This window comes from Ovis aries, chromosome 1 (assembly GCF_016772045.2).
Source record: "Ovis aries strain OAR_USU_Benz2616 breed Rambouillet chromosome 1, ARS-UI_Ramb_v3.0, whole genome shotgun sequence".
Lineage (NCBI taxonomy): Eukaryota > Metazoa > Chordata > Mammalia > Artiodactyla > Bovidae > Ovis > Ovis aries.
Window position 1 is genome coordinate 21,573,054 of NC_056054.1, and position 27,855 is coordinate 21,600,908.

The window sequence follows — 27,855 nt, forward strand, 5'->3', positions numbered from 1 at the left end:
CTATGGCTTGAGCTTGGTGTGAGTATGAGCAGATGAATCAGAGGTGGACTCACCACCATCAGTTGGACAGAGTAGGCCATGTGCCCCATGGAGGGCTTCAGGATGTCATGGTGGAAGGCTGGGGTCAGCATCCACTGGTACCGGAACCACATCTGCCCCTCCAACAGGACAGTACCATTCCCTGGTCCACAGATGGGTGTGTGTTGAGGAGACTGGATCAGAGAGGTGACTGGGGACACATAGGAGGAACCAAGATTGTCAGAAGGAGGTATGGCACAGGAAAATTCAGCACAGCCAGTACATTTCTGGAAAGTGAATTTCCAAAATTGCTGTTCCATTAAGATGTGACAGTTTGAGATAAAGGTTAAAAAAGAGTAGGAGAGACAAGGACCTACAGTGACAAATGAGGAACTACACTCAATATTTTGTAGTAACCTATAGGAAAAAAGAATCTGAATCCCTGTGCTATACACCTAATGCTGCAAAACAGGGTAAATCAATGATGTGGCAATAAAAGTTTTTAACAATAAGTTATAAAAACTCATATATATTTGAAATATAGTCACACTCTGAAAACATTTAATAATCTCTTTCCTTTGTTAGTTGTTATTAATTATTCATTGTTCAGAAATAAGTAAGAAAACAGATCATCTCACAAGTTTTATCCATAGTGAAACATTCTCCTCCTTTCTAGTATATGAAGAATAACACTGGGAAGCTTATAGGGCTATTTTTTTAATTAAAAATTATTTACTCATTTTATTATGTTTGGTTGTGCTGGGTCTTTGTTGCTACATGCAGGCTTTCACTATTTGTGGCAGGTAGGGGAACGCATCTGGCACTTAATAAGAGTTCGTGTTACTAAGAGGGCTTGTTATCTCTTATTCTTTAAATCTGAGAAAATACTTCAGAGGGTTGTTGGTACTATCAGGACTATTTTTAAAAATAATAATATTATGAACTGTCTTCCCTTCCTGATGACTCTCAGCTACCAAATATCAAACTGTCTCAGTCACCACAAACTTGCCTCCCATCCCTGAGTCTCTCAGGCTTCAAGGATGCCTGGTAGAGTCACGTACTGATGCTGAAGGGCCAGTCTCTGTCGGAATTTCCCAGACCCAGGGGCATGTACCCAAGAGGGAAGATTTGCTCCTGCTGGCATGCGGATTTCACTCCACCTGTAATTGCAGGACCACCTTCATGTGTCAGGGTCAGAGTCACAGGGCTAACCTTGCTCACCCACAGTAGTGAACATGAATGCGTGGGAATTTCTCTGTCCTTTTCAGAAGCTGTTGCTGTTTCTGTTCCTTTGGAACTATAAAAAGAGCAAAAAATAAAAAAACAGCAGCAACACTGTTTTAAGGTCAAGTGCTTGAGGTAAGGATGAATGTTTGCACAGGCATGGCGAGATGGTTCTGAGGGTATCCATGGAGATCAAAGATTAGACCTGCTAAGTCAGACTCTAATCCAGACTTCTAGTATCTCTCCAGAACTTGGCCTAAGATCTGATTTAGTTTTCTTGTTTGTTTCTCACTCAGAACTGCCATTAGAACTTTAAACACAGTGAATGCTTGACAAATGTTCAGGGATTAACTCCATGGAGTACAAAACATTTTCATAGGCTTGTGTAAACCTCAAGGCAAACCTGTATGAGGGGAGATTATTACTCAGTCATGTTTCATTGAAGAATGAGGAAACCGATGTAAAGTAAATATACCCAGGTGAGCTCCATTAAACCCAAAGCTGCTGACCACAAGGTGTCCCTTCCCAGGATTCCCAAGACTCCCGGGATGCCTCTCTTATCGCGATTCCATTCAATGTTCTAATTGTTTGGCATCATGTTGACAGGCTTGTCTTTCATATCTATCATCCCTGTTTTCACAGCCAGTGTAGAGCATGTTCACAGGGATTAAGCCTCACTTTTCAAAGAAGCAATAAGTTCATGAAGAAGAAATGGTACATATAGGAGTGATGAGTGAGTTTAATACAAAATTCTGTTTGCAAGTATCAGATAGAGTCAGAATTAATGTAGGAAAGAAGGAAGCACAAATACAAAGCTGGGGCTCAGGGGCATCTCACAGAGCCCAAGGGCGGGGGCAGCCAGGGTGTGGAAGGGGAGAATCAGGGACTGGAGGGCTTCTAGGGCTGCATCTCCCATTCCTTCTCTCTGTACATCCACACAGTCATCCCTCTGCAAGTATCTATGGAGGCTCTACCTTGAACCAGACAGTTTTATAGGGGTTGGTGACACAGTCATGAATCAACAGACACAGTCCCTGTCCTTGCAGAGCTGGGTCTGGGAGGTGGAGGAGGGAATGACTACCCTTCTGGGGTTGGCACATTTCCCCATTCCGCCACCCTTAAGCCTGAGGGGCCCTGTTGAATCCTGTTCCAAGACTCTGATTCTAATATCATGGCCAAGGTGTCCACCTGTTACAATCACCTGTGGCTGGGGTGAAGGCCTTCCAAAGGCCCGCCCTCTGTGAGGGAAGAGATCTCAGAGCAAGTGAGCTTGGCAGACATCCCATAATGTTTCCACCACAGTGAATGTCAAGTACATGAAAGAGTAGGTGGGTAGATGAGCTGAGTTATTCATTTATTTGATACCTATATCTTGAGTACATGCTTTGGATCAATTGCCATCCTAGGAGCTAGAGATTCAGCAGTGAGCAACAGAATCCTTGCCTTCATGGAGCTCCTATTCTAGTGGGGGCTGACAATCCTGCCTTAACCTGAGACTTGTCCTGCTTGATGGCATTCTGAGGGCCCTCTGTGCTCCAAAGTCATGACCATCATTTGGTCTGCCCTGTTCTTCTCATCCAGTGCAGGGACTGACCTTTAGGAGCTTCTTAAAACTCCAACTATGTTACCTGGTTTTCTTGGATCTCCTCTGGTGGACCCAGAGGTCTTGGACGTCTTTTCTGATTGCTTGGTGCCCAAGAAAGCCAGATGCCTGCAAATCCTTCTTCCTGGACATGTCCTTTGTTCTACCCAATTAAGCTGGCATTCTAATCCCTACTGTGCCAATAACAGAAGTGTTGAAAAAATCTGTGTATTATAACAGCTAGAAATATTTGGTTGCAATTGCTATATTAGACCAGCAGAAATTGAGAGATGATTAAGGACCATGTGTTTGTGTTAGTAGCTCGTCATATCCTACTCTTTGCCACTTGATGGACTGCAGCCTGCCAGGCTCCTGTGTCCCTGGAATTCTCGTAAGTACTACAATTCTCCAATATACTCCAAAGTATAATGCAGTGGTAGCTATTTCCTTCTCCAGGGGATCCTTCCATTTTAGGGATCAGACCCAGGTCTCCTGCATTGTAGGCAGATTCTTCACCATCTGAGCCATTATCGAAGCACCATAAGTAATACAATTGACATAAGAGAAATTGTCTACTTACAGAGTCTATATATTATGTAATGGCCATCAGTGAAATGGGAACAGCAGTGAAAGTGTTTTAATGGTTCCATGTGTCAACCCTTAGTTCAGAAAAGCGACAGTTGCACCCAAAAAAGACCACAATTTCTCAAAATCAAAATAACCTGGAAATCTAATATAACAACTTCCGTGAACAAACTGCGCTTTGGCATCTTTCTGTGGCTGAGTCTAACAGTCCCCGTCTTACCTCCACTCTGCTGATAATGACTGAGATTCCTTCTCTTGAAAAGACTGGCCCCACAGTGAGCCCTCACCCTCTCTACCCGCCAACCACTGCCCCGCCACAGGGCTGAGTGCTGGCTCATTCAGTGGGTAGATGCTGCACTTCCCCAGCCTGCAAGCGGCTCATTTCTCCCTCTCTCTCTCCACATACCTGGGCTGAGCATCCTTCCAGGTCAGTCTCTGTGCTGAGTTCAGGGGTACAGGGAAGAGATGATACCTCAGCCCCAGGAAATTCACAGCATACTGTATGAGGGAAGAACGCCCAGAGATAACCAGACCCAGTTTAAGGGCGCAAGTCAAATATCAGCACCCTTTGCTAGATGCCATCCTTGAGGCTGATCATTCTGTCTGGGAATGTCAGTTTTAAGCAAAGTCCTGTGTTCCACAAAATCAAGCCGGTTGGCCTGCTCTTCCTGACGTAACTCCCCACACGGCAGGTGAGCCTCTTTTCCTTGACATGACAGCTTCTTAGATTCCTGTCTGTTGTCTCCACACACAGTGGACCCACAGGGCTGACCCATCAGACTGATGTCTGTGTCCAAGGCAGGCTCAGGTCCTGGCAGGGAGGGTGGGATTGAGGAATGGGCAGGGAAGCATCCAGAAGCCTGTGAGAACAGCTGAAGGTGCTCAGCCTGGAGGACAGGGAGACTCAGGAAGGAACAGCTGTTGCCTTTTAAGGGCAGGGCTGCCAGGACAGCCTGAGATCTCCCTAAGGAAGAGGTGTCTGACAGACCCGAGGTTATCAGCACAGGGCCTGAAGAGGAGTGAGCTCCCAGGACTGGGTGAGGGGTCAAGACCTGAGAGGTTAGCTGGCTTTTCTCCAGGAATCATGTGATTGTTACACAATAAGACTTTGTCCTGTGGACTTGTTGACCATAACCATACTCTAAGAACCCGAGCCATTTGGCCCTGCAGTCCCCTGTCCTTCCCCCACTACCTACCTCCTGGTTGTGACTGAGGCTAATAAACAACCTTTAAGCACATTTTTATAATCACATTGCTATGACTGCTTAGTCATGCAAGGCTTTTCTGGGTCTTTGTGACCCCTTGGACTGTAGTCCACTAGGCCTCTCTGTCCATAGAATTTTCCAGGCCAGGCAAGAATGCTGGAGTGTGTTGCTATGCCTTCCTCCAGATCTTCCTGACCCCAGGATCAAACCTGGGTCTCCTGCATTGCAGATAAATCTTCACTGTCTGAGCCATCAGGGAAGCCCTATGATAACATTGGAATGATTGGTTTTGCAATATCAGTACATAATTACTTCTCCATTTAAATACTTGAGAATTTCAATGAAGTTTTATCCTTGATCTTAATTATGATATTTTCCTACTAATAGGTTTACTTTGAGCTGCGACCAGAGTACGTGCTCACCGTGGACTACACCCCTCACTTTCCATCAGCCATAGAGGATCCAACACCAGTTTCAGTCCTACTTCACTGAAGTACTACACTTGTAGCAGGAGTAGGTCTAGTAATTCCCTTCATCCTATGATAGACAACAGTTATTTGATTAACGACTTTACACTCTGCTTGGGAACCTTTAATACGGTTTGTTGCAATCTGTTCTTAAACAAAAACTGATAGTATAAAACTTGTTGCTTTCCTCTGAGAAACTTTAGCTAGACCCACCAAAAAAAAAAAAAAAGATGTTAGAACGATATTACAGAAATTCAAGCTACATAAGAGAATACTATGAACAATTACATGCTAACAAATTTGATGACTTAGAAGAAATGGATAAATTTCTAAAATCATTCAACCTACCAAGTCTGAAACATGAAGAAAAGAGAAAATCTAAACTTACAGATTAGTAGTAAGGAGATTGAATCGGTAATCAAAAACCTTCAATAAACAAATTGTCTAGGACCAGACAGTTTCACTGGTGAGTTCTACCAAACCTTTGAAGAAGAATTCATACCGATCCTTTTCAAACTCTTGTCAAAATAGAATAGGTGAAAACACTTCCAAACCCTTTGTACGAGGCCGGTATTACCCTGGTAACAAAACCAAATAAGGATATCTCAAGAAAAGAAACTTTCAGGCCAATATCTGATGGACATAGACACAAGCATCTTCAACAAAATATTAACAAACTGAATTCAATAATAATTTAAAAAGTGGAAGCATGAAAGTCCCCACATACCCAAAGCAATCTTTAGAAAATGAACAAATCTGGAGGTATCATGCTCCCAGACTTCAACCTAGACTACAAAGCTGTAGTAATCAAAACAATACAGTATTGCCATAAAAATGGACCCATAGATCATTGACATAGAACAGAGATCCCAGAAATAATCCCACACATATATGGTTGGTTAATTCATGACAAAAGAGTCAAGAATATACAATGGGAAGAAGACAATCTCTTTAATAAGTGGTGTTGAGAAAACTGGACCAAACATGCAAAGCAAATGATACTGAAACACTGTCTTACACTTAACTGAAAATAGATTAGAGACTTGAACATAAGCTCAAAAGATCCTAAAACTCCTTAGAAGAAAACATAGGGAATAACCTCTTTGACATCAGTCTTGGCAATGATTTTTTGGATTTGACACCAAAAGCAAAAGTAACCAAGTGGGATATAACATATAAGTCAAACTGAAAAGCTTCTGCACAATAAAAGGGGATCAACAAAATGGAGAGGCAACTTACAAGATGGGAGGAAATATTTGCAGCTCATATATCTGATAAAGGGTTGGTATACAAAATGGATAAAGAATTCATAAAATTAATAGCAGAATTATATATCTGATTAGAAATGGGTAGAGGACCTGGATAGGCATTTTTCAAAAGAAAACATATAGATGGCCCACAGATACATGAAACGTTGCTCAATATAAGTAACCATCAGGGAAATGCAAGTCAAACCACAATGAATGATCACCTCAAACTGTTAAAATGCTTGTTACCAAAAAGACAAGAAATGTGTTAAAAAGGATAATGCGAGAAGGGAACACTAGTGCACCATGTGTGGCAATGTAACTTGGTGAAACCACTATGGAAAACATTATGTTATTTATAACGGTCAAGATTCGGAAACAATCTAAGTGTTAATTGATGGATGGATGAATAAGAAAATGTTTATAAATGGATAAAGAGAGAGAGAGAGAGAGAGGCTTCCCCAGTGTCCCAGCGGTAAAGAATCTGCCTGTAATGCAGGAGCCACAGGAGACATGGGTTTGATCCCTGAGTTGGGAAGATCCCCCAGAGGAGGGCATGGAAACACACTCCAGTATTCTTGCCTAGAGAATCCCCATGGACAAAGGAGCCTAGTAAGTTACAGTCTATAGTGTCAGAAGGAGTCAAACATGGCTAAAGTGACTAAGTATATGTATGTATACATACACACATATATATGTATGTATGTATAACTGAAATCTTATTCAGACATAAAAGAGATTGGAAATCTGGTTATTTGTGACAACATGGATGAAACTTGAGGGCATTATGCTAACAAAAATAAGTCAGACCAAGAAAGACATCATCTCACTTAAATGTCTAATTCAAAATAAAGAAAACAACTGGACTTACAGAGAAAAAACTGGAGGTTGCCAGAGGTGGGAATGGGAGTTAGGCAAAATGGGTTGAGTCAAAAGGTTCAAACTGTCAGTTATAAAATAAGTAAATCCTAGGGTGTAGGAGATGCATAGATTCTGGCTCAATCCCAGGGATGAGAAGATCCTTGGAGGAAGAAATGGCAACCCACTCCAGTGGATTAAATTATGCTTTGTATGCATTATTCGTAATTTAAATGATGAGAAAGATCTGCAAAAAATAGGACGATCATTTAAAACTCTTCCTATATGTTTGCTAAATATTGGAAGTCTAGCACTAACAGACATACCATTCCTGACAGGCTTCTATATGGCAAAACCAATACAATAGTGTAATTAGCCTCCAATTAAAATAAATAAATTTAAATTTAAAAATAATAATAAATAAATAAATAAATAATAATAAAAACCATCACAGTATTGTAAAGTAATAAAAATAAAAAGGGCAACAGAAGTAAGGCCTATCTTTTGAAAGTTTTTTATATTAAATAGGTGAAGTCATCTTAGTCAAAACAATAGATTAGCTTTACTCCAAAATGGGTTTGTTAGGGTAGCAAAGCCTGATAATTGTATAACACTTAAACCTTTCTATTCAGAGGGTCAATTCTTCTTAACAATATGTTCATTAGTAATGACATGTTATCAGCTGTCTGCGTGCTCCAGTGTGCCAAGTCGCTCAGTCATGACCACCTCTTTGCAACCCCATGGACTATAGCCCTCCAGGCTCCTCTGTCCATGGGATTTTCCAGGTAAGAATACTGGAGTGGGTTGCCATTTCCTCCTTCAGGGATCTTCCTGACCCATGGATCAAACCTGTCTCCTGCCATCTCCTGCACTGGCAGGCAGATTCTTTACCACTGCACCACCTGGGAAGCCCTGTAACTAGCTATTCCTATTTAATTAGCCATAGCATTCCTAATACTAATGGCAAAAAGTTTTAGGATGTGCATAACTTCACAAAGGATCTAGTTTATTGTCTTCTATGGAATACCAATACTAATTGCCGAAGCTGTAAAATTATTAAAGAATCATTATACCCATGAGCTTCCTCTGTATTAATATTTATCATTGAATCAGTTCTATTGCTTGCCATAATATTAACACATTGAATTTTTCTACCCATACCACATCCATTCAGTTCAGTTCAGTCACTCAGTCGTGTCTGACTCTTTGCGACCCCATGAATCGCAGCATGCCAGGCCTCCCTGTTCACCATATCCCAGAGTTCACTCAGACTCACGTCCATCTAGTCCGTGATGCCATCCAGCCATCTCATCCTCTGTCATCCCCTTCTCCTCCTTCCCCCAACCCCTCCCAACATCAGAGTCTTTTCCAATGAGTCAACTCTTCTCATGAGGTGGCCAAAGTACTGGAGTTTCAGCTTTAGCATCAGTCCTTCCAAGGAAATCCCAGGGTTGATCTCCTTCAGAATGGACTGGTTGGATCTCTTTGCAGTCCAAGGGACCCTCAAGAGTCTTCTCCAACACCACAGTTCAAAAGCATCAATTCTTCGGCGTTCAGCCTACTTCACAGTCCAATTCTCACATCCATACAGGACCACAGGAAAAACCATAGCCTTGACTGGACGGAGCTTAGTCGGCAAAGTAATGTCTCTGCTTTAGAATATACTATCTAGGTTGGTCATAACTTTTCTTCCAAGGAGTAAGCATCTTTTAACTTCATGGCTGCAGTCACCATCATCCATTAATTAATATAAAATTTAGGATGTGATTGATTCTACCAATAACAAGTTAGCTCTGTACTCCATCCTAAGGTCAGAATGAGCTTCAGATTCAAAATATTCCTACAACTGATACATTAGGAGCAGCTAGGGGGGTGGTGCTGGGAAGGGAATGAATTCACCCTGGAGATTCCATGGAGCATATGGCCCTGCCAATATCTTGATTTTGGCCCAGTGATATTGATTTCATACTATGACCCCAAGAATTATAGCAAAATAAATTTATACTGTTTTAAGTCACCAAGTTTCTGGTAAATTGCTACAGTTCTCCTGCCAAACTAATAAAGGTAGGATGGTAATCCTTTCTCTGAATACTTCACACAATTATTCATTCATTCACAGTCATTCATTCACTCAAAAATGATTATCTCTTGAGTTCACGGCTTGGTGCCTTAAGACAGAAAAATGAATTAGTTCAATAAAATATGATAAAGGATGCACTGAAGGAATGAATAGTAGGCTTGAGCCACCCAGGGAAAGAGAAAATTAAAAATAAAGATGTCTGGAGGATGGATAATAGAACAGCAGTTGGCAAACGCTAGGAAAAATTTCCAAATATTGGCAAATCCATGGATGTCATACATGAAAAAGCAGGGGGTGAGGACATCACCTTCAACTCAACACACCTCTCACTTTTCCCACGATTATCTCCTTCTAGGTCATGTCCAAGACCCATAATACAGAAAGTAAAACACCATACATTTCAGGAAGGAATCCTTTCCCAAAGGGGCCCCATTTCCTAAAGACGTGCTCTTTGAACTATTTAAACTTTTACTCCCAACACCCTCCTCCTTTGCCCATCTTCAAGACAGGGGATTTATTACAGAACCTGTGAGGCCAGAGTTCTTTTCTTTTCCCCCTAAATCCTGAGTTCTGTGCAAACTCCAGGGCATGTAACCACTTACACTCATTCCTCTCCACTTTCACCTAGTTCTTTGGTTGCCTTCCATCCCCCTGTGCCCCCACACAAGGACTCTTGGACTCTGACTCTTTCCCTCACTTGGCTCAGCACTAGCTTTTCTCCCTAGCATAGGGGCAGTAAGAGAACGAACTCTGAAGTGGGAGAAGCTGGATTTGAATTCTGGTTATTACCCTTTCCCTACCTCAGTCCTTGGCTTCTTCTATATAGCTGGGCTCAAAATGCTTGGTAGTAGCTAACATTAGTGAGCACCTCCTACATTCTAGGCACAAAGCAAAGAAAATTATATGTTTTATCCCACAAGCATCCTACAAGACAGATTTTAAAAATCCCCATAGTCTAGACAAGAAAGTGAAGGCACTAAGAGGCTGGCTGCCTGCCCAGGGTCACTCTGTTGGTGAGAGGTAGAACGAGGATTCAAACCCAGGCAGTCTGGCTCCAGAGACCTTGCTGTTAACCATGAGCATAAAAAGATAATGAGTGGGTTGAGCTGCTGTCCATATATGAATGCAGCCTAATTTCCCAAGGGTGTTTCATGCTTGATCTGTTTTCCAGTGATCCAAGTAGCAGGAGAGTCTTTCAGGTTATCACTCCATGTACTGGTATAAATGCAGCCTCACTACTCAGGGCTGCCTTTGTGAGAAAGTGTTGGCAAACTCTGTGGTTAGATGTAGCAATCACTGAAAATGATGCTTGTGGAGAATTTTCAACAAGCTTATTACAAAGTGAGACTATTCAACTGTAGAGAATGAGCTAAATTCTTTTTTAAAAAAGTATGTCAGCTGTGGTTAATATTTATTAATCAGTAAATATTTTTCCCTTTCATTTGGTTCCCACCTAACCTAACCAAGGACTCCTTGAAAGTTGTCACTAAGCATTCTATGTCCCTATGATTTCCATAACCTGGACCAGAAGATAGTACCTACTGATGATCCTCAATAAATACTTACTTGCTGGAGTCCAGCTCCAGCAGCCAGGGAATCAACCTGAAGGGGTGGATGGTGTTGGTGAGTAACGATGCAGCCTGTCAGTTTTCTTGGACTGCATGTTTATTTCAAGCTTTAGATTCTCTTGCATACTTTGACAAAAGCATTAGGTCAGAGGTTTGACATTTTCAGTTTCCCCTCACCCACATTTATTGTCTCCATAAATCATTGCTGTCCTTCAAGCAGAGTTTCTGCTTCAGCGGTTCTCTCAGAATTGTGTTTACTTTAACTCGTGATTACATTGTAACTCAGGCTTATACCTGGGCTGCATACTGCAAACCTCAGTTTATTTCTCATCTTTCTAAATCCTGTTTGCCCCTAGTATCCTGAGCTCACTATCTCTTAAAAAGCCTTCTAGCTATTAATATCTCTAAAATTCCTAATCTCTATAAGCTACAGTAAAATATGCTAACATTACAACATTCCTTAAATCTTTAGCTTCTAACTATTTTTAATTATTCCTGATCCCTAAATTCAGCAAAATCCTTTGCTATAAACATTTCCCTCACAAATAAGTTTCAGATAACATTCCTTCCCATGGCCTCAAGCTGTGGCCTTTGTGCTCATCCTAGAACACTCCTTTGTAAAGATCCTTGAACAAATGTCAATGACTAACTTTATGAATTATTCTCTGAGCACAACTGCAGAAGGCTTTGTGCCTTCTCATGCTCCCCTCAAGAACAATAAGCACCTTAATATTCTTTTCAGTCAACTCAGCCAAGGAAAGGAAAAAACAAGTCAGAATCACAAGACCTAGCTCCTTCATCCCGGGTCCGTGCCTGCAGGACAAGGAGAAGGAGTTGGGGCTGTGCCTCCATTTTGTCAGTAATGCCTAACGTGAATCCCGACACTTACTGATTTGATAAATGAATGAAAAAGGGAGGAAGTGTAACTTTGGACTTGTTAAATCATCATCTTCAACAGACTAGGGTCAGTTTTAGTGCCATTTTTTAACAAGGAACTTAATATTTTTATTTCAGGATGCTTCCTGGTTCAGGTTATAGGTAGTAGAAAGGCAAAGAGGGAATGTAGTCAATTCTCAAGACAACTGCTTGAAGTGATTACTGCTATGTGGAGGTCACAGGTACTCTTGTTCTCTACATTTGAGAAAGTTGGGTTTGATGCTGATGCAAGTTATCATATCTTGTTTACTTTTGCACTCATATAAAGACAGCAACTTCCAGGAGAAGTCTTTCAAGCCTATATATTTGTTTGCTTTCACCATGCAGTGGAAGTCACAGAACAATTCTGTTTATTTAGCCTGGGGTCATATGTACCACTCCCATTGAAGCTGGCTTAAAACTCAGCATTCAAAAACGAAGATCATGACATCTGGTCCCATCTCTTCATGGCAAATATATGGGGAAACAAAGGAAACAGTGACAGACTTTATTTTGGGGGGCTTCAAAATCACTGTGGATGGTGATTGCAGCCATGAAATTAAAAGGTTCCTTGGAAGAAAAACTATGACAAGCCGAGACAGTATGTTAAAAAGTAGAGACAGTACTTTGCCAACAACTGTCTGTAAAGTCAAAGCTATGGTTTTTCCAGTAGTCATTTTTGGATGTGAGAGTTGGACCATAAAGAAAGCTGAGCATGAAAGAATTGATGTTTTGAACTATGGTGTTAGAGAAGACACTTGAGGGTCCCTTGAACTGCAAGGAGATCAAACCAGCCAATCATAAAGGAAATCAGTCATTGGAAGGACTGATGCTGAAGCTAAAGCTGAAGCTCCAGTACTTTGGCCACCTATTATGAAGGACTGACTCATTGGAAAAGACCCTGATGCTGGGAAAGATTGAAGGCAGGGGGAGAAAGGGATGACAGAGGAAGAGAAGGTTGAATGGCATCACTGATTCAATGGGCATAAGTTTGAGCCAGCTCCAGGAGATGCTGAACGTCAGGGAAGCCTGATGTGCTGCAATCCATGGGGTCGCAAATAGTCAGACACAACTGTGTGACTGAACAATGAGAAATCTATATCACCACTGTCTGCCTGGAATGAAATACAGAAATGATTCTGAGAAAGCGAGTTATCCTTACTCCTGCACGGTGTAATCCTGTACCCTGCACGATGCTGACAGTAAACGCTGTAAAGGTTTCAAAGCTAACTCTTCAATGTCTGCACAGCGCTTATACTTTCCACAGCACAATCACAACTACTCCTCAATTTACCAGGTGTTATTAACCTTGTTTTACAGACAAGAAAACAGAGATAGTGCACTTTTCAAGACACAAATGAAGTAAGTGTCAGAATTAAGACCATCACCTTAAATTTCTAACTCCAACTTTGCTAATATTTGACTCTCATTCATTTTGTATCTACTTGCTATGTGCTGGCATGGTGCCAGCTCCTTTCTCTATATCGTCCTTTCTATACTCTCTGTCCTACAGAGACCCTCTGTATACATACCCTCTGTATACATACCCTTTGGACAATCTCTCCAAACTTATCTCAAGCCACTGCCCCATCTAGTGGCAGCTCCTGGGAGACACCACACCTTTTCCTACTCCAGACACTGCTTGCTACTCCCTTTACCTGGAATACTCTTCTCTTACTCTTCACAGGGTCAGCTCCATTATCATCCTTCAGTTTGACCATGAATGTCCTCCCCAATAAGACCCCATCCTGGGTCACCCTATCCAGCAGGGCCTCCGTGTTAGTCTCTCTCTCAGTGCTGTGCTTATTTCCTTCTTAGTACTCACTATAGTCTGTAGTCATTTTACTTCATTGTTTGCTTATTTTTTATCAGTCTTCCCCTCACAGAATGAAAGGGAAGGACCATGTTTATCTTATTCCCCAAGACATCTAGACAGTAGTCTGCATACAGTAGGTCCTCAGTAAAAATGTGTCCCATGACCTAACAGAAGTGAGATCAAGGTGGTTTCTGTATTGAACAATAATCTGGAATATTCTTTCTAATGAAAAACTTTGATGCTGAAAAAAATCTCTTTCTGACTGCAGTGGAGATGGGGGATGGTGGCAGGTACCAGGTGGAAGTAAGTTGGCTAGTCTGGGGTCTCTGAGCTCACCCAGGGGAGGGTGACTTGGATTTAGAGCAGTGGTTAAGGGCTGGAGGGGGGACTGAGCCCAAAGATGTGTAGGACTGTGGCTGGCTGGGAGGGGCATGAAGTAGGACGCAGGGGTGCTCCTAGCATCTTCCCAGGCAGCCTCCTCTTTTCCCTGCTGATTTCACTGGTGACATTGTGTTTCTGAGTGGCCAGGTTTTCTGTTGCTATTTCACATCCAGCATACCAGGAGGCTGAACAAGGTGTTGTTCTGGGCCCACCAGTTCCCCTACCTCCACCCACTCTGGTTTGGAGAGTTCCTTGGTTTCCTGAACATCTATGACACTAACTATGCCAAAGTTGTATACACTCAAGGAGGTGAGGGTTCCTGGGAGAAGTTGAAGCTTCGTGAGAGCAAAGGGCTCAGGGTGCCATGTGGGGAGGGATCCTGGGCCTGCACCTTAAGTCTAGGCAGGCGATGTCCCTGTCCTATTTCTTACCTGGCTTCCTCTGGGAATCCCTCGGTCCCTGCCTGACTCAGTCTTCTCTGTCTCTTGAAGATCCTAAAGCCCAGATATACATGACTTCTTCTTCCAGGGGATTGGTGAGTGGGCACCTGCCTTCCTTGCCCTTCCCACTCCCCTTTGGTGCTGTGTGAGAAGGATCTTTGCCTGGCCTGTCTCTCCCTGCTCTGCCCTTCCCACTCAGTCAGTTGTTTGATCCACTGGACTGCCTGGTCCCATGGTCCCTTCTTAAGCTCAGCTGCTCAGCTTCCTAGTGGGATGACAGAGAAGGAGGCAAGAGAACTCGTGGCTGGGCAGAGAAGCAGTATTCAGGCACCTTTTCCTGCTGCATTTGTCTTTTTCCCTGTGTGGACATCTATTCTGCTGGTTCTGTTTCTCTGTTAGAACTCAGACTAACTCAGATTTTGCTATCCATAATGGTTGTAGAGGAGCAAAATCTTAGGGATGAGTTTCCTGAATTGGCTTCTGGATGGAACTGGTTCTCTAATAGAAGCAGGTGGAAAGACACTAATGACTAGGTGGTCAATGGTAAAGAGGACACAGGTAGTCTAGGGTATGAGGTAGCAATGTTGTTGTTCAGTTGCTAAATCGAATCTGACTCTTTGCGGCCATGGACTGCAGCACACCAGGCTTCCCTGTCCTCCACTTTCTCCTGGAGTTTGCTCAAATTAATGTCCATTGAATTGGTGATGCTATCCAACCATCTCATCCTCTGCTGCCCCCTTCTCCTCCTACCATCAATATTTCCCAGCATCAGGGTCTTTTCCAATAAGTCTGTTCTTCACATTAGGTAGTGATACTACAGGAGCTTCAGCTTCAGCATCAGTCCTTCCAATGAATATTCAGGTTTGATTTCTTTAAGGATTGACTGGCTTGATCTCCTTGCCATCCAAGGGACTCACACGAGTCTTCTCCAGCACCACAATTTGAAAGCAACAATTCTTTGGTGCTCAGCCTTCTTTAAAGTCCAACTCTCACATTTGCACACGGCTACTGGAAAAACCATAGCTTTGACAATATGCTTATTTGTTGGCAAAATAATGTCTTTGCTTTTTTATCATCACTTTCCTTCGAAGGAGCAAGCATCTTCTAATTTCATGGCTGTGGTCACCATCCACAGTGATTTTGGAGCCCAAGAAAATAAAACTTGTCACTGCTTCCACTTTTTCCACTTCTATTTGCCATGAGGTGTTAGGACCAAATGCCATGATCTTAGTATTTTGAACCCGGAGTTTCAGGCCAGTGTTTTCACTCTTTTCTTTCACTCTTATCAAGAGGCTTTTTAGTTCCTCTTTGCTTTCTGCCATTAGAGTGGTATCATCTGCATATCTGAAGTTGTTATTTCTCCTGGTAATCTTGTTTCCAATTTGTGAGTAATCCAGCCCAACATTTCTCTTGATATACTTTGCATATAAACTCAATAAGCAGAGTGACAATATACAGCCTTGACGTACTCCTTTCCCAACTTGGAACCAGTCCATTGTTCCACGTCCAGTTCTAACTGTTGCTTCTTGACCAGCATACAGGTTTCTCAGGAGGCAGGTAAGGTGGTCTGGTACTCTCATCTCTTGAAGGATTTTCCACAGTTTTTTGGTGATCCACACAATCAAACACTTTAGCCATAGTCAATGAAGCAGAAGTAGATGTTTTTCCGAAATTCCCTTGCTTTCTTTATGACCCAGAAAATGTTGATAATTTGATCTCTGATTCCTCTTCCTTTTCTAAAACCAGCTTGTACATCTGGAAATTCTCAATTCACATACTGCTGAATCCTAGCTTGAAGGATTTTGAGCATAATCTTAAAGTGAGCACGACAGTACATAGTTTGAGAATTCTTTAATATTGCCCTTCTTTGGGATTGGAATGAAAACTGACCTTTTCCAGTCCTGTGGCCACTGCTGAGTTTTCCAAATTTGCTGATATAATGAGTGTAGTCCTTTTTTTAAAAAAATTATTAATTTATTTTAATTGGATGCTAATTACTTTACAATATTGTGGTGGGTTTTGCCATACATTGATATGAATCAGCCATGGGAGTACATGTGTTCCCCATCCTGAAATCCCCTCCCACATCCCTCCCCATCCCATTCCTCAGGATCATCCCAGTGCACCAGCCCTGAGCACCCTGTCTCATGCATCGAACTGGACTGGCGATCTATTTCACATATGATAATATACATGTTTCAATGCTATTCTCTCAAGTCATTCCACCCTCTTCTTCTTGCATAGAGTCCAAAAGTCTGTTCTTTACACCTGTGTCTCTTTTGCTGTCTCACATATAGGGTCATTGTTACCATCTTTCTAAATTCCATATATATGCATTAATATACTGTATTGGTGTTTTTCTTTCTGACATACTTCGCTCTGTATAATAGGCTCCAGTTTCATCCACCTCATTAGAAGTGATTCAAATGCATTCTTAGTAATAGTTGAGTAATATTCCATTAGGTACATGTACCACAACTTTCTTATCAATTCATCTGCAGATGGACTTAGAGGTTGCTTCCATGTCTTGACTATTGTAAACAGTGCTGCAATGAACATTGGGGTACACATGTCTCTTTCAATTATGGTTTCCTTGGTGTATATGCCAACAGTGGGATTGCTGGGTCATATAGCAGTTCTATTTCCAGTTTTTAAGGAATCTCCACACTGTTCTCCATAGTGGCTCTGCTAGTTTGCATTCTCAACAACAGTGTAAGAAGGTTCTCTTTTCTTTGCGTCCTCTCCAGCATTTATTGTTAGCAGACTTTTTGATAGCAGCCATTCTGACCAGCATGAGATGGTACCTCCTTGTGGTTTTGATTTGCATTTCTCTGATAATGAGTGATGTTCTAGCTCTAGCAGCCAGGGAATCAGCCTGAAGGGATGAGTGGTGTCGGCGGGAAATGATGTAGCCTCTTACTCGAGGTACCGGACTACATGTTTATTTTAAGCATCAGGTCTTTTTTAATATTTTTTCAAAAGTGTTACGTCAGAGGTTTTGCATTTTTAGCTCCCCCTCACCCAGATTTATTATCTCTTTGTTGTCCTTCAAACAGAGTTCCTGTTTCAGTGATTCTCTCAGAAATGTGTTTACTTGTGATTACATTGTAACTCATGTTTACCTGTGGGCTGCATACCACATTTTTCAGTTTATTTTTTATTTTTTAAATCTTGTTTGCCCCTAGTATCTTAAGCTTACTATCTCCTAAAAAGGCTTTTAACTATTTTTAATTATTTTTAAACCCTGAACTCAGCAAACTTCCTTTGCCATAAACATTTTCCTCACAAACAGGTCTCAGATAACAATCTTTTTCATGGTCTCAAGTTGCGGCCTACGTGTTCATCTTGGGACTTTTTTTTGTAAAAATCTTTGAACAAATGTCAATGGTTACTTTATAGATTATTTTCTGGGCACAACTGCAGAAGGCTTTGTGTTTTGTCATGTTTTTTTCAAGAACAATAAGCACCTTAACATTCTTTCTAGCCAACTTAACCGAAGAAAGGAAAGAACAAGTCAGTATCACAAAACTTAACTCTTTTATCCTGGGACCGTGCCTGCGAAATGAGGAGAAGAGGCTGGGGCTGTGTCTTCATTTTGTCAGTAATGTCTAATGTGGCTCCCGACATCTCCCTCTTCTTTATTTTTTAGAGCATAAGTATGAAACTCAGTAGATAAAGCAGAAACACTTTGGTTGAGTATTCTGAAAAGGCACGGGGCTATTACACAAATCAGAACCAACAGGCATAAGCACATGGCTGCATTAATCACTATCGTAAAAAAGGATCTATGAGAAAGATACCCCTCTAGATTTTTTAGAAAGGGAATTAGAAGCCATTGAGAGGAAAAGTCAGACTCTGCCTGTTTCATACTTTAAATATCTTAATGTAACTTAGAAATATCAATACTAAAATCTGAATGATTTTAGATGCCTAAAATATGATTTTTAATGTGTTTTTAAGAATGTACAGAATTATTTACTTGTAGGGGGGTAACGCACATCTATTTAAATTCAGCATGGCACCTTAAAGACAACTTAATTTTTAAATTTGTAATTTTTTGCCATATAAGCAAGACTATTTTTTCTAAAGCATTGACCTTATTTTTTATTTTTTATCCATAATTTTTTGTGTAGTAAGAGCTACGGAAACATTTTTGGACAGCTGATCAACAAACGAGGCAGTATGTACTTTTTTTTGACAGGGCAACAGCAAAAACCATAACTGAAACAATTATGGCAATCAAAGCAGTTATTTCCACAATTAGAGCTGTAATGATCTCTTAGGTTGAGAAATTAAGCCATTAAGTTCATACAAAAATTTTAATGCATAATTATCAAACCACTGTCCCTCTAATTTTACAGGAACCATCAAATATGGTGGTTGTTTTACAACCATCACAGTCTTATAATTACTATAATCATTTCTATTAACACAATTTGATATAAAACAATTTACAGATTTGACATTATAAAGAGTTTTTTTTTAAAAAACTCCCAAATCACTCTGATTTTTGGCCAACAAAAAGGCATATGGAGAATGTATGCAGGCCTGTACTATATATCTTTGTTCATTTAAAGGTCTATGTAAAATCACAGGTGTCATAGCAGCCAATGTTTTCCATAATTTAGGTTGTATGGGACCTGTTTCATTGAAACTCACTAAAGGAGGAACCCATCCATTAACATGTCACCTAGTAATTGCTAAAGGATAAGTGATGAATGAATCATTTCATATGGATCTATAAGGTTTTTTAAAAATCAAGTTTAATTGTTGATCTGAAAGATAGGGACGCCCCCATTTGATCAGAGAATGTCTGGTGGCAATAATGGGAATAAATAACTTTAGGGTATACATGTATTTTTTTTTAAATGAGGAAAGCCAGAAATTTTATGTTCTTTTAGGCCTGTAGTCTTTGTTTATCAGAATCTGGAGGAGGGAGTGTACAGCTCGGAAAGTCTTTTAAATGAGGGGCTGTCTGTTTTATGGCATCGTATGTTTTTGTGTGTCCCCGGCATCAGCAGCTGTAAGGACCAAAAGTCTCTTGCCATTGTCTCTCGGAGAATCAGTAAGCATGCCTTTTAAGGAAGTGCTAACATATCCATTCAAAACCGGAGCTGATCCTTGTAAGGAGGAAGGTATGGCAAAGCAAATAGGTGGATAAATGGACACGCCTGAAAAATTGAAGGGAGTGCTCACCACTGTTTTAGCATTATTAGAATAGGTGGAAGCCCAGTCCAAAAGATGAGTATCATTAACAAAAACACAAATGGGCTCATTTATCCAATCAACAGGCTCGAAAGAAGGTGGATTAGGCAAATAGGCCCAATGAACTCTTTCTGCGCTGGAGGGCCGCAGCTGACAAGCCAACACAGCAAGCATAGCCACAAACATTACCATAGAGGTGGCCTCAGGTGTCTCCCTTTGTATTAATTCTTCAGCCTGTTGAGCGAGATGTTTTAGCTGGCCCCAAGTTGGCACCATCTTGGAGGTAGTTGTTTGTGTACGATTACGGTGATAAGATGGAGCAGAATACAGTTGGACTTGATCAACATGTCTCTCCTGAAGCGCCAGGTGTCTGAAGCGATGTATTAGTGGTGAAGCCTCAGGTGAAGGGTCACTTGCCCTTCGGCTTTTTTTTTTGGCTCTCTCAGGTCTGGACTTGACGAGCTTTTGATCTCCCCATCTTTTTTTGGTCTCGGACTGTAGGACTCCAGGGATCTCAGTGACCTCAGAGGTCTTTGTGATCTTGGAGACCTCATGGGACTGGACATGTCAAATCAGTCTGTCAGGAATCCAGACAGGAGAAGTGGAATTTTGTGGAAACACACAAGCATACCCTTTCTTGCAAATTAACAGCACATCTGGCCTTTTCCACTTTTTGGTAAGGAGGTCTTTTTACTTGACCAGGGGCCGAGTCATAGCCCCTTCAGGAATCTAGTGTCTCATCATTGTAGTCTGTCCCTGTGTGTCCACGTTTAAATGATTAATTACAAATAAAGCATGGTGTGGAACATGATGTGGAGAGGAATACTTAAATTTTCCCTGCCTTAATTTAGTTATCTGATTTTTTAAAGTCTGGTGTGTCCTGTTTACTATGGCTTGGCCTTGGGGATTATAAGGTATTCTTGTCAAATGTACTATGGAAAATTGTTGACAAAATCTCTTTAAAGCAGCAGAAGTAAAAATTGGGGCATTATTTGTTTTTATCTGTTTATGGGAGTCTTATTTGGGAAAAGCATTGAAACAAGTGTTGAATTACATCTTTTGTTGTTTTATGTGATCTAGCAGAGGCTATAATAACATGAGAAAAGGTATCTATGGTAACATGTACAAAGGACAGTTCTTTAAAGACCAGGGTATGAGTCTATTTGTCAGAGAGCTTTAGGCCTAAGGCCTCGGGGATTTACTCCTAATGGTAGAAATGGATTAGATGTTGGACAATTTGGACATAACTTAACTATTTGTCTAGCTGTCTTCTTCAGTTTAGTTCAGTTCAGTTGCTCAGTTATGTCCGACTCTTTGCGACCCCATGAATCACAGCATGCCAGGCCTCCCTGTCCATCACCATCTCCCGGAGTTCACTCAGACTCACGTCCATCGAGTCAGTGATGCCATCCAGCCATCTCATCCTCGGTCATCCCCTTCTCCTCCTGCCCCCAATCCCTCCCAGCATCAGAGTCTTTTCCAATGAGTCAACTCTTCTCATGAGGTGGCCAAAGTACTGGAGCTTCAGCTTTAGCATCATTCCATCCAAAGAAATCCCAGGGTTGATCTCCTTCAGAATGGACTGGTTGGATCTCCTTGCAGTCCAAGGGATTTGCAAGAGTCTTCTCCAACACCACAGTTCAAATGCATCAATTCTTCGGTGCTCAGCCTTCTTCACAGTCCAACTCTCACATCCATACACGACCACAGGAAAAACCATAGCCTTGACTAGACAGACCTTAGTCGGCAAAGTAATGTCTCTGCTTTAGAATATACTATCTAGGTTGGTCATAACTTTTCTTCCAAGGAGTAAGCGTCTTTTAATTTCATGGCTGCAGTCAGCATCTGCAGTGATTTTGGAGCCCCCAAAAATAAAGTCTCACACTGTTTCTATTGTTTCCCCACCTACTTCCCATGAAGTGATGGGACCAGATGCCATGATCTTCGTTTTCTGAATGTTCTTAGGGATATGAAATTTATACCTTAAACCAGCTGTATTTTGATGGTGAATTTTGTGAGAATTTTTGGCCTTGTCAATCTTTTAATGTAAGTTTAAAGCAATTACTTTAGTTAATGTATTTGTCAAAGCATTTTTTTAATGTAAAGGGCCAGGCAAGCTGGAATGGGCTCTAATATGTCCCACAAAATATTTTTTATCTCTATGTTTAATCTCTTTTTGTAAATTAAATAAGGAGAAGATGGTAGTCTTATTTTTTGGAATATTAGCAGTCTCAATATGAGGAAACAACCCTACAATATATCGGGAGTCAGTCAAAAGATTGAAGGTCAATCAGTCAGTCAGTCCAGTCACTCAGTCATGTCCGATTCTTTGTGACCCCATGAATCGCAGCACGCCAGGCCTCCCTGTCCATCACCATCTCCCGGAGTTCACTCAGACTTGCGTCCATTGAGTCAGTGATGCCATCCAGCCACCTCATCCTCTGTTGTCCCCTTCTCCTCCTGCCCCCAATCCCTCCCAGCATCAGAGTCTTTTCTAATGAGTCAACTCTTCTCATGAGGTGGCCAAAGTACTGGAGTTTCAGCTTTAGCATCATTCCGTCCAAAGAAATCCCGGGGTTGATCTCCTTCAGAATGGACTGGTTGGATCTCTTTGCAGTCCAAGGGACTCGCAAGAGTCTTCTCCAACACCACAGTTCAAAAGCATCAATTCTTCATCATTCAGCTTTCTTCACAGTCCAACTCTCACATCCATACATAACCACTGGAAAAACCATAGCCTTGACTAGACGGACCTTTGTTGACAAAGTAATAACTCTGCTTTTCAATATGCTATCTAAGTTGAAGTTATGGTCTCTCAAATGTTGAAAAGCCCTTGTTCTTAACTCAGCTCTTTGGGCAGATGTTATCTGAACATGGGATTTTTTTATTAATAATTGTGACTGCTTTACCACTAGAGGAACCATCTGTGAAAACTAAAATTGCCCCTTCCAAAGGTTGAATAAAAAAAAATTTTTTTTTAATCACAGAATGTGTTTTTTAAAAAAGTAGAAAGGGAGCTTGAGGGTAAGTGAAACAAAATTTGACCCCTGAAATCTATAAGGGCAACTTATAGTCAATCACCACTATTTTGTAAAAGAAATTGTAGTTGATCATTATTAAATGGAATCAGTATATTGGTTACTTTTTTTTTAAGTTTCACTTTTTTTTTTTACCTTTTATAATTAATTGTGTCACCAAGCTAGGATAAAACTATTTTTTGGGGGGGTCACTGGTATATGGAGCCATTTTAATGGTCCTTTTTGTCACAAGAATCTTATAGGTGTATGTTCTGTGGTGAGAATAATTAAATTTCATCTTTTGGTAATATTAATCTTAATTAACTGATCATTTAAAGTCTCATCTACTTTAACAAGAGACGACTCTGCCTCACTAGTCAATTTTTTTTTTTAGAACTGGGATCAGGATTACCCTTTAAGCAATCAAACAAAGGCTTTAAATCTGTAGTAGTCAGTCTTAAATGTGGGCATATCTAATTAATATCTCCTAATAATTTTTGGAAATCATTTAAAGTTAGTAAATTATCTCTCCACAGCTGTAAAGGGGCATGACTCACAGTATGGGTGTTTAACACCCTCCCTAAATAAGAAAAAGGAGGATTTATTTGTATCTTATCTGGAGCTATTTTTAAATCCCAGTTTTTTAAGGCCTCAATAAATTTAGATAAGATTTGTTGTCATAATTTCTTTTAATTTCAATTTCAATTTCAAATGAAATTAAAAGATGCTTGCTCCTTGGAAGAAAAGTTATGACCAATCTAGATAGTATATTCAAAAGCAGAGACATTACTTTGCCGACTAAGGTCTGTCTAGTCAAGGCTATGGTTTTTCCAGTAGTCATGTATGGATGTGAGAGTTGGACTGTGAAGAAGGCTGAGCGCCGAAGAATTGATGCTTTTGAACTGTGGTGTTGGAAAAGACTCTTGCGAGTCCCTTGGACTGCAAGGAGATCCAATCAGTCCATTCTGAAGGAGATCAGCCCTGGGATTTCTTTGGAAGGAATGATGCTAAAGCTGAAACTCCAGTACTTTGGCCACCTCATGAGAAGAGTTGACTCATTGGAAAAGACTCTGATGCTGGGAGGGATTGGGGGCAGGAGGAGAAGGGGACAACAAAGGATGAGATGGCTGGATGGCATCACTGACTTGATGGACGCAAGTCTGAGTGAACTCTGGGAGATGGTGATGGACAGAGAGGCCTGGCATGCAGCGATTCATGGGGTCACAAAGAGTTGGACATGACTGAGCGACTGAACTGAACTGAACTGAACTGTTGTAATAAGGCTCTATCTTTATGGGCAGCCAAAATATCATCTATATAATGTATCAAATATAGATCTTTATACTTTTTTTAACATTTTGTACAGCTTGATCTTTTAACACAAGGTAGGGCTATTTTTTTATTTTTTGAGGTAAAACCTTCTATTGAAACTTTTATAAGGCTGTTTAAAATTAGCTGAAGGGAGACAGAAAGCAAACCTCTTACAATTTTGAACAGCCAGGGGGATGGTAAAGAAACAATCTTGTAGATCTATAGCTCTCACATTATATTGAAAGGGCACAGTTATTGGGGAAGGGAGACCCATAATCATGACAAGCTTGTTTAAGCTCTTTTAGTATATCAGAGAAGGCAATGGCACCCCACTGCAGTACTCTTGCCTGGAAAATCCCATGGACGGAGGAGCCTGGTGGGCTGCAGTCCATAGGGTATCTGAGGGTCAGGCAAGACTGAGCGACTTCACTTTCACTTTAAACTTTCCTGCTTTGGAGAAGGAAATGGCAACCCACTCCAGTGTTCTTGCCTGGAGAATCCTGGGACGGGGGAGTCTGGTGGGCTGCCCTCTATGGGGTCGCACAGAGTCAGATACGACTGAAATGACTTAGCAGCAGCAGTAGCTTATATGGGACCAGTTCCTATTTTTCCTCTTTTTTGTCTTTCCTTTCTGCTTTGGTAAAAACTACTGGAAAGGCCATAGAGAATTTCAAGCTTCCCTGTTGTTTTGCTTTTATTTTAGCCTTGGTGAGGCCCCCCTGAAGGGGCTTTTTCTAAGGAGCATGCTCTGTATATTGTGTATATGTCTGTTTCAAGAAGTTTTTTTTGTTTTAGAAAACCCTTTATCTTTTTCAGCCTCAAGCAGTCTGTTTCAAGAGCTCCTTTGTTTCAGAAAACTCTTTTTCTTTTTCAGCCTCAGACAATGTTTTGGGAGGCTTTGGGGGCAAAGTGGGGAACTCTTGGGCCCTGTGAGGTGCAAACGGAGGCAATGGCCATTGCCTTAAATCAGAAAGTGATGGATAAATTTTTAAAGGTTTGTGTAGAGGTGGCACCCCACTCCAGTACTCTTGCCTGGAAAATCACATGGACGGAGAAGCCTGGTAGGCTGCAGTCCATGGGGTTTCTAAGAGTTGGGCACGGCTGAGCGAATTCACTTTCACTTTTCACTTTCATGCATTGGAGAAGGAAATGGCAACCCGCCCCCGCCCCCTCAGTGTTCTTACCTGGAGAATCCCAGGGATGGGGGAGCCTGGTGGGCTGCTGTCTATGGGGTCGCACAGAGTCGGAAACAACTGAAGCGACTAAGCAGTAGAGGAGGAGGGACCTCGCTAGGGTGCCCAGCCGCAGTGTCTTGTAAGTCCTCTAATTCTTCAGGAGGTTGAGCACAGTCTCCCTCCTTTTCTTTCATCAATGGAAGAAAACATGATCTGTGTAGAAAGTGGAGGCCCACCATCTACTGCTGTAGCCTCTCCCATAGGCTGTCTAACAGCCTCATGCCGAGAGTCCAGGATGTCCCTAATCATATTTTACAGAGTAAAAGCATCTACAGGAACGTTTTCTGGCCCATGTAAAGTATAAAACAAATGTTACTGATCTCCAACCTTAGTCCTGGTTTTTAGATTTACAGTGTCCTCCTCAGGAAACCATGGGCATTGTTCTTGGACAAAAATTAGAAATTTAGACAGTCTTCCTTTGTTTATCTTAACGCCTCTATGGGCTAACATGTGAAGTAATATTTCAATAAACATTTGTCTATTCTTGGATCCAGAGAGACCCATTTTCCTAGAGAATATTCTTATTTCTTTTGTACCTTCCTCACCCTGCCTAAACTGCAGAGGGGTGCCGGCAACCCACAGGTACAATCCTAACCGCTCCACATTGCAGTCACGAAGTTACTTACCTTTTAGATGTCCCTGTTTGGGTGCCACTTGTCGGAATCTAGCTCTAGCAGCCAAGGAATCAGCCTGAAGGGATGAGTGGTGTCGGCGGGAAATGATGTAGCCTCTTACTCAAGGTACCGGACTACATGTTTATTTTAAGCATCAGGTCTTTTTTTAAATACTTTTTCAAAAGCATTAGGTCAAAGGTTTTACATTTTTAGCTCCCCCTCACCCAGATTTATTATCTCTTTGTTGTCCTTCAAACAGAGTTCCTGTTTCAGTGATTCTCTCAAAATCGTGTTTACTTGATTACATTGTAACTCATGTTTACCTCTGTGCTGCATACCACATTTTTCAGTTTATTTTTTATCTTTTTAAATCTTGTTTGCCCCTAGTATCTTAAGCTCACTATCTCCTAAAAAGGCTTTTAACTATTTTTAATTATTTTTAAACCCTAAACTCAGCAAACTTCCTTTGCCATAAACATTTTCCTCACAAACAGGTCTCAGATAACAATCTTTCCAAGGGCCTCAAGCTGTGGCCTACGTGTTCATCTTGGGACATTTTTTGTAAAAATCTTTGAACAAATGTCAATGGTTACTTTATAGATTATTTTCTGGACACAACTGCAGAAGGCTTTGTGTTTTGTCATGTTTTTTTCAAGAACAATAAGCACCTTAACATTCTTTCCAGCCAACTCAATCGAAGAAAGGAAAGAACAAGTCAGGATCACAAAACTTAACTCTTTTATCCAAGGACTGTGCCTCAAAATGAGGAGAGGGGGCTGGGGCTGTGCCTCCATTTTGTCAGTAATGTCTAACGTGGCTCCCAACAATGCTGAGCATCTTTTCATGTGTTTGTTGACTATCTGTATGTCTTCTTTGGAGAAATGTCTGTTTAGATCTTTGGCCCATTTTTTGATTGGGTCGTTTATTTTTCTGGAATTGAGCTGCAGGTGCTGCTTGTATATTTCTGAGATTAATTCTTTGTCAGTTGCTTCATTTGCTATTATTTCCCCCCATTCTGAAGGCTGCCTTTTCACCTTGCTTATAGTTTCCTTTGCTGTGCAAAAGCTTTTCAGTGTGATTAGGTCCCATTTGTTTTGCTTTTATTTTCATGACTCTAGGAGATAGGTCATAGAGGATCCTGCTGTGATTTATGTCGGAGAGTGTGTTGCCTATGTTCTCCTCTAAGAATTTTATAGTTACTGGTCTTACATTTAGATCTTAATCCATTTTGGGTTTATTTTTGTGTATGGTGTTAGGAAGTGTTCTAGTTTCATTCTTTTACAAGTGGTTGACCAGTTTTCGCAGCACCACTTGTTAAAGAGATTGTCTTTTCTCCATTATATATTCTTGCCTCCTTTGTCAAAGATAAGGTGTCCATAGGTGCGTGGGTTTATCTGTGGGCTTTCTATTTTGTTCCATTGATCTATATTTCTGTCTTTGTGCCAGTACTATCTTGATGACTGTGGCTTTGTAGTAGAGCCTGAAATCAGGCAGGTTGATTCTTCTAGTTCCATTCTTCTTTCTCAAGGTTGCTTTGGCTATTCGAGATATTTTTGTATTTCCATACAAATTGTTCTAGTTCTCTAAAAAATACCATTGGTAGCTTTATAGGGATTGCATTGATCTATAGATTGCCAGTACTTTGGCCACCTCATGTGAAGAGTTGACTCATTGGAAAAGACTCTGATGCTGGGAGGGATTGGGGGCAGGAGGAGAAGGGGACAACAGAGGATGAGATGGCTGGATGGCATCACTGACTCGATGGACGTGAGTCTGAGTGAACTCCAGGATTTGGTGATGAACAGGGAGGCCTGGCATGCTGCGATTCATGGGGTCACAAAGAGTTGGATGCGACTGAGCGACTGGACTGAACTGAACTGAACTGATAGATTGCTTTGGGTAGTAGACTCATTTTCACTATGTTGATTCTTCCAATCCATGAACATGATATATATCTCCATCTATTTGTGTCATCTTTCATTTCTTTCATCAGTGTTTTATAGTTTTCTATATATGGGTCTTTTGTTTCTTTAGGTAGATTTATTCCTAAGTATTTTATTTTTTTTCATTACAATGGTGAATGGAAT

General features: G+C 41.1%; 1 long non-coding RNA gene across 1 annotated transcript in view; it reads left to right on the plus strand.

The window, feature by feature from the left end:
* Positions 1-10,751: 10,751 nt before the first annotated feature.
* Positions 10,752-27,855, plus strand: part of LOC132659120 (uncharacterized) — a 31,444-nt gene continuing 14,340 nt past the window's right edge. Inside the window, exon 1 of the long non-coding RNA XR_009599098.1 lies at positions 10,752-10,889. This is a non-coding gene — a long non-coding RNA (uncharacterized LOC132659120). The remainder of the gene's footprint in view (positions 10,890-27,855) is intronic.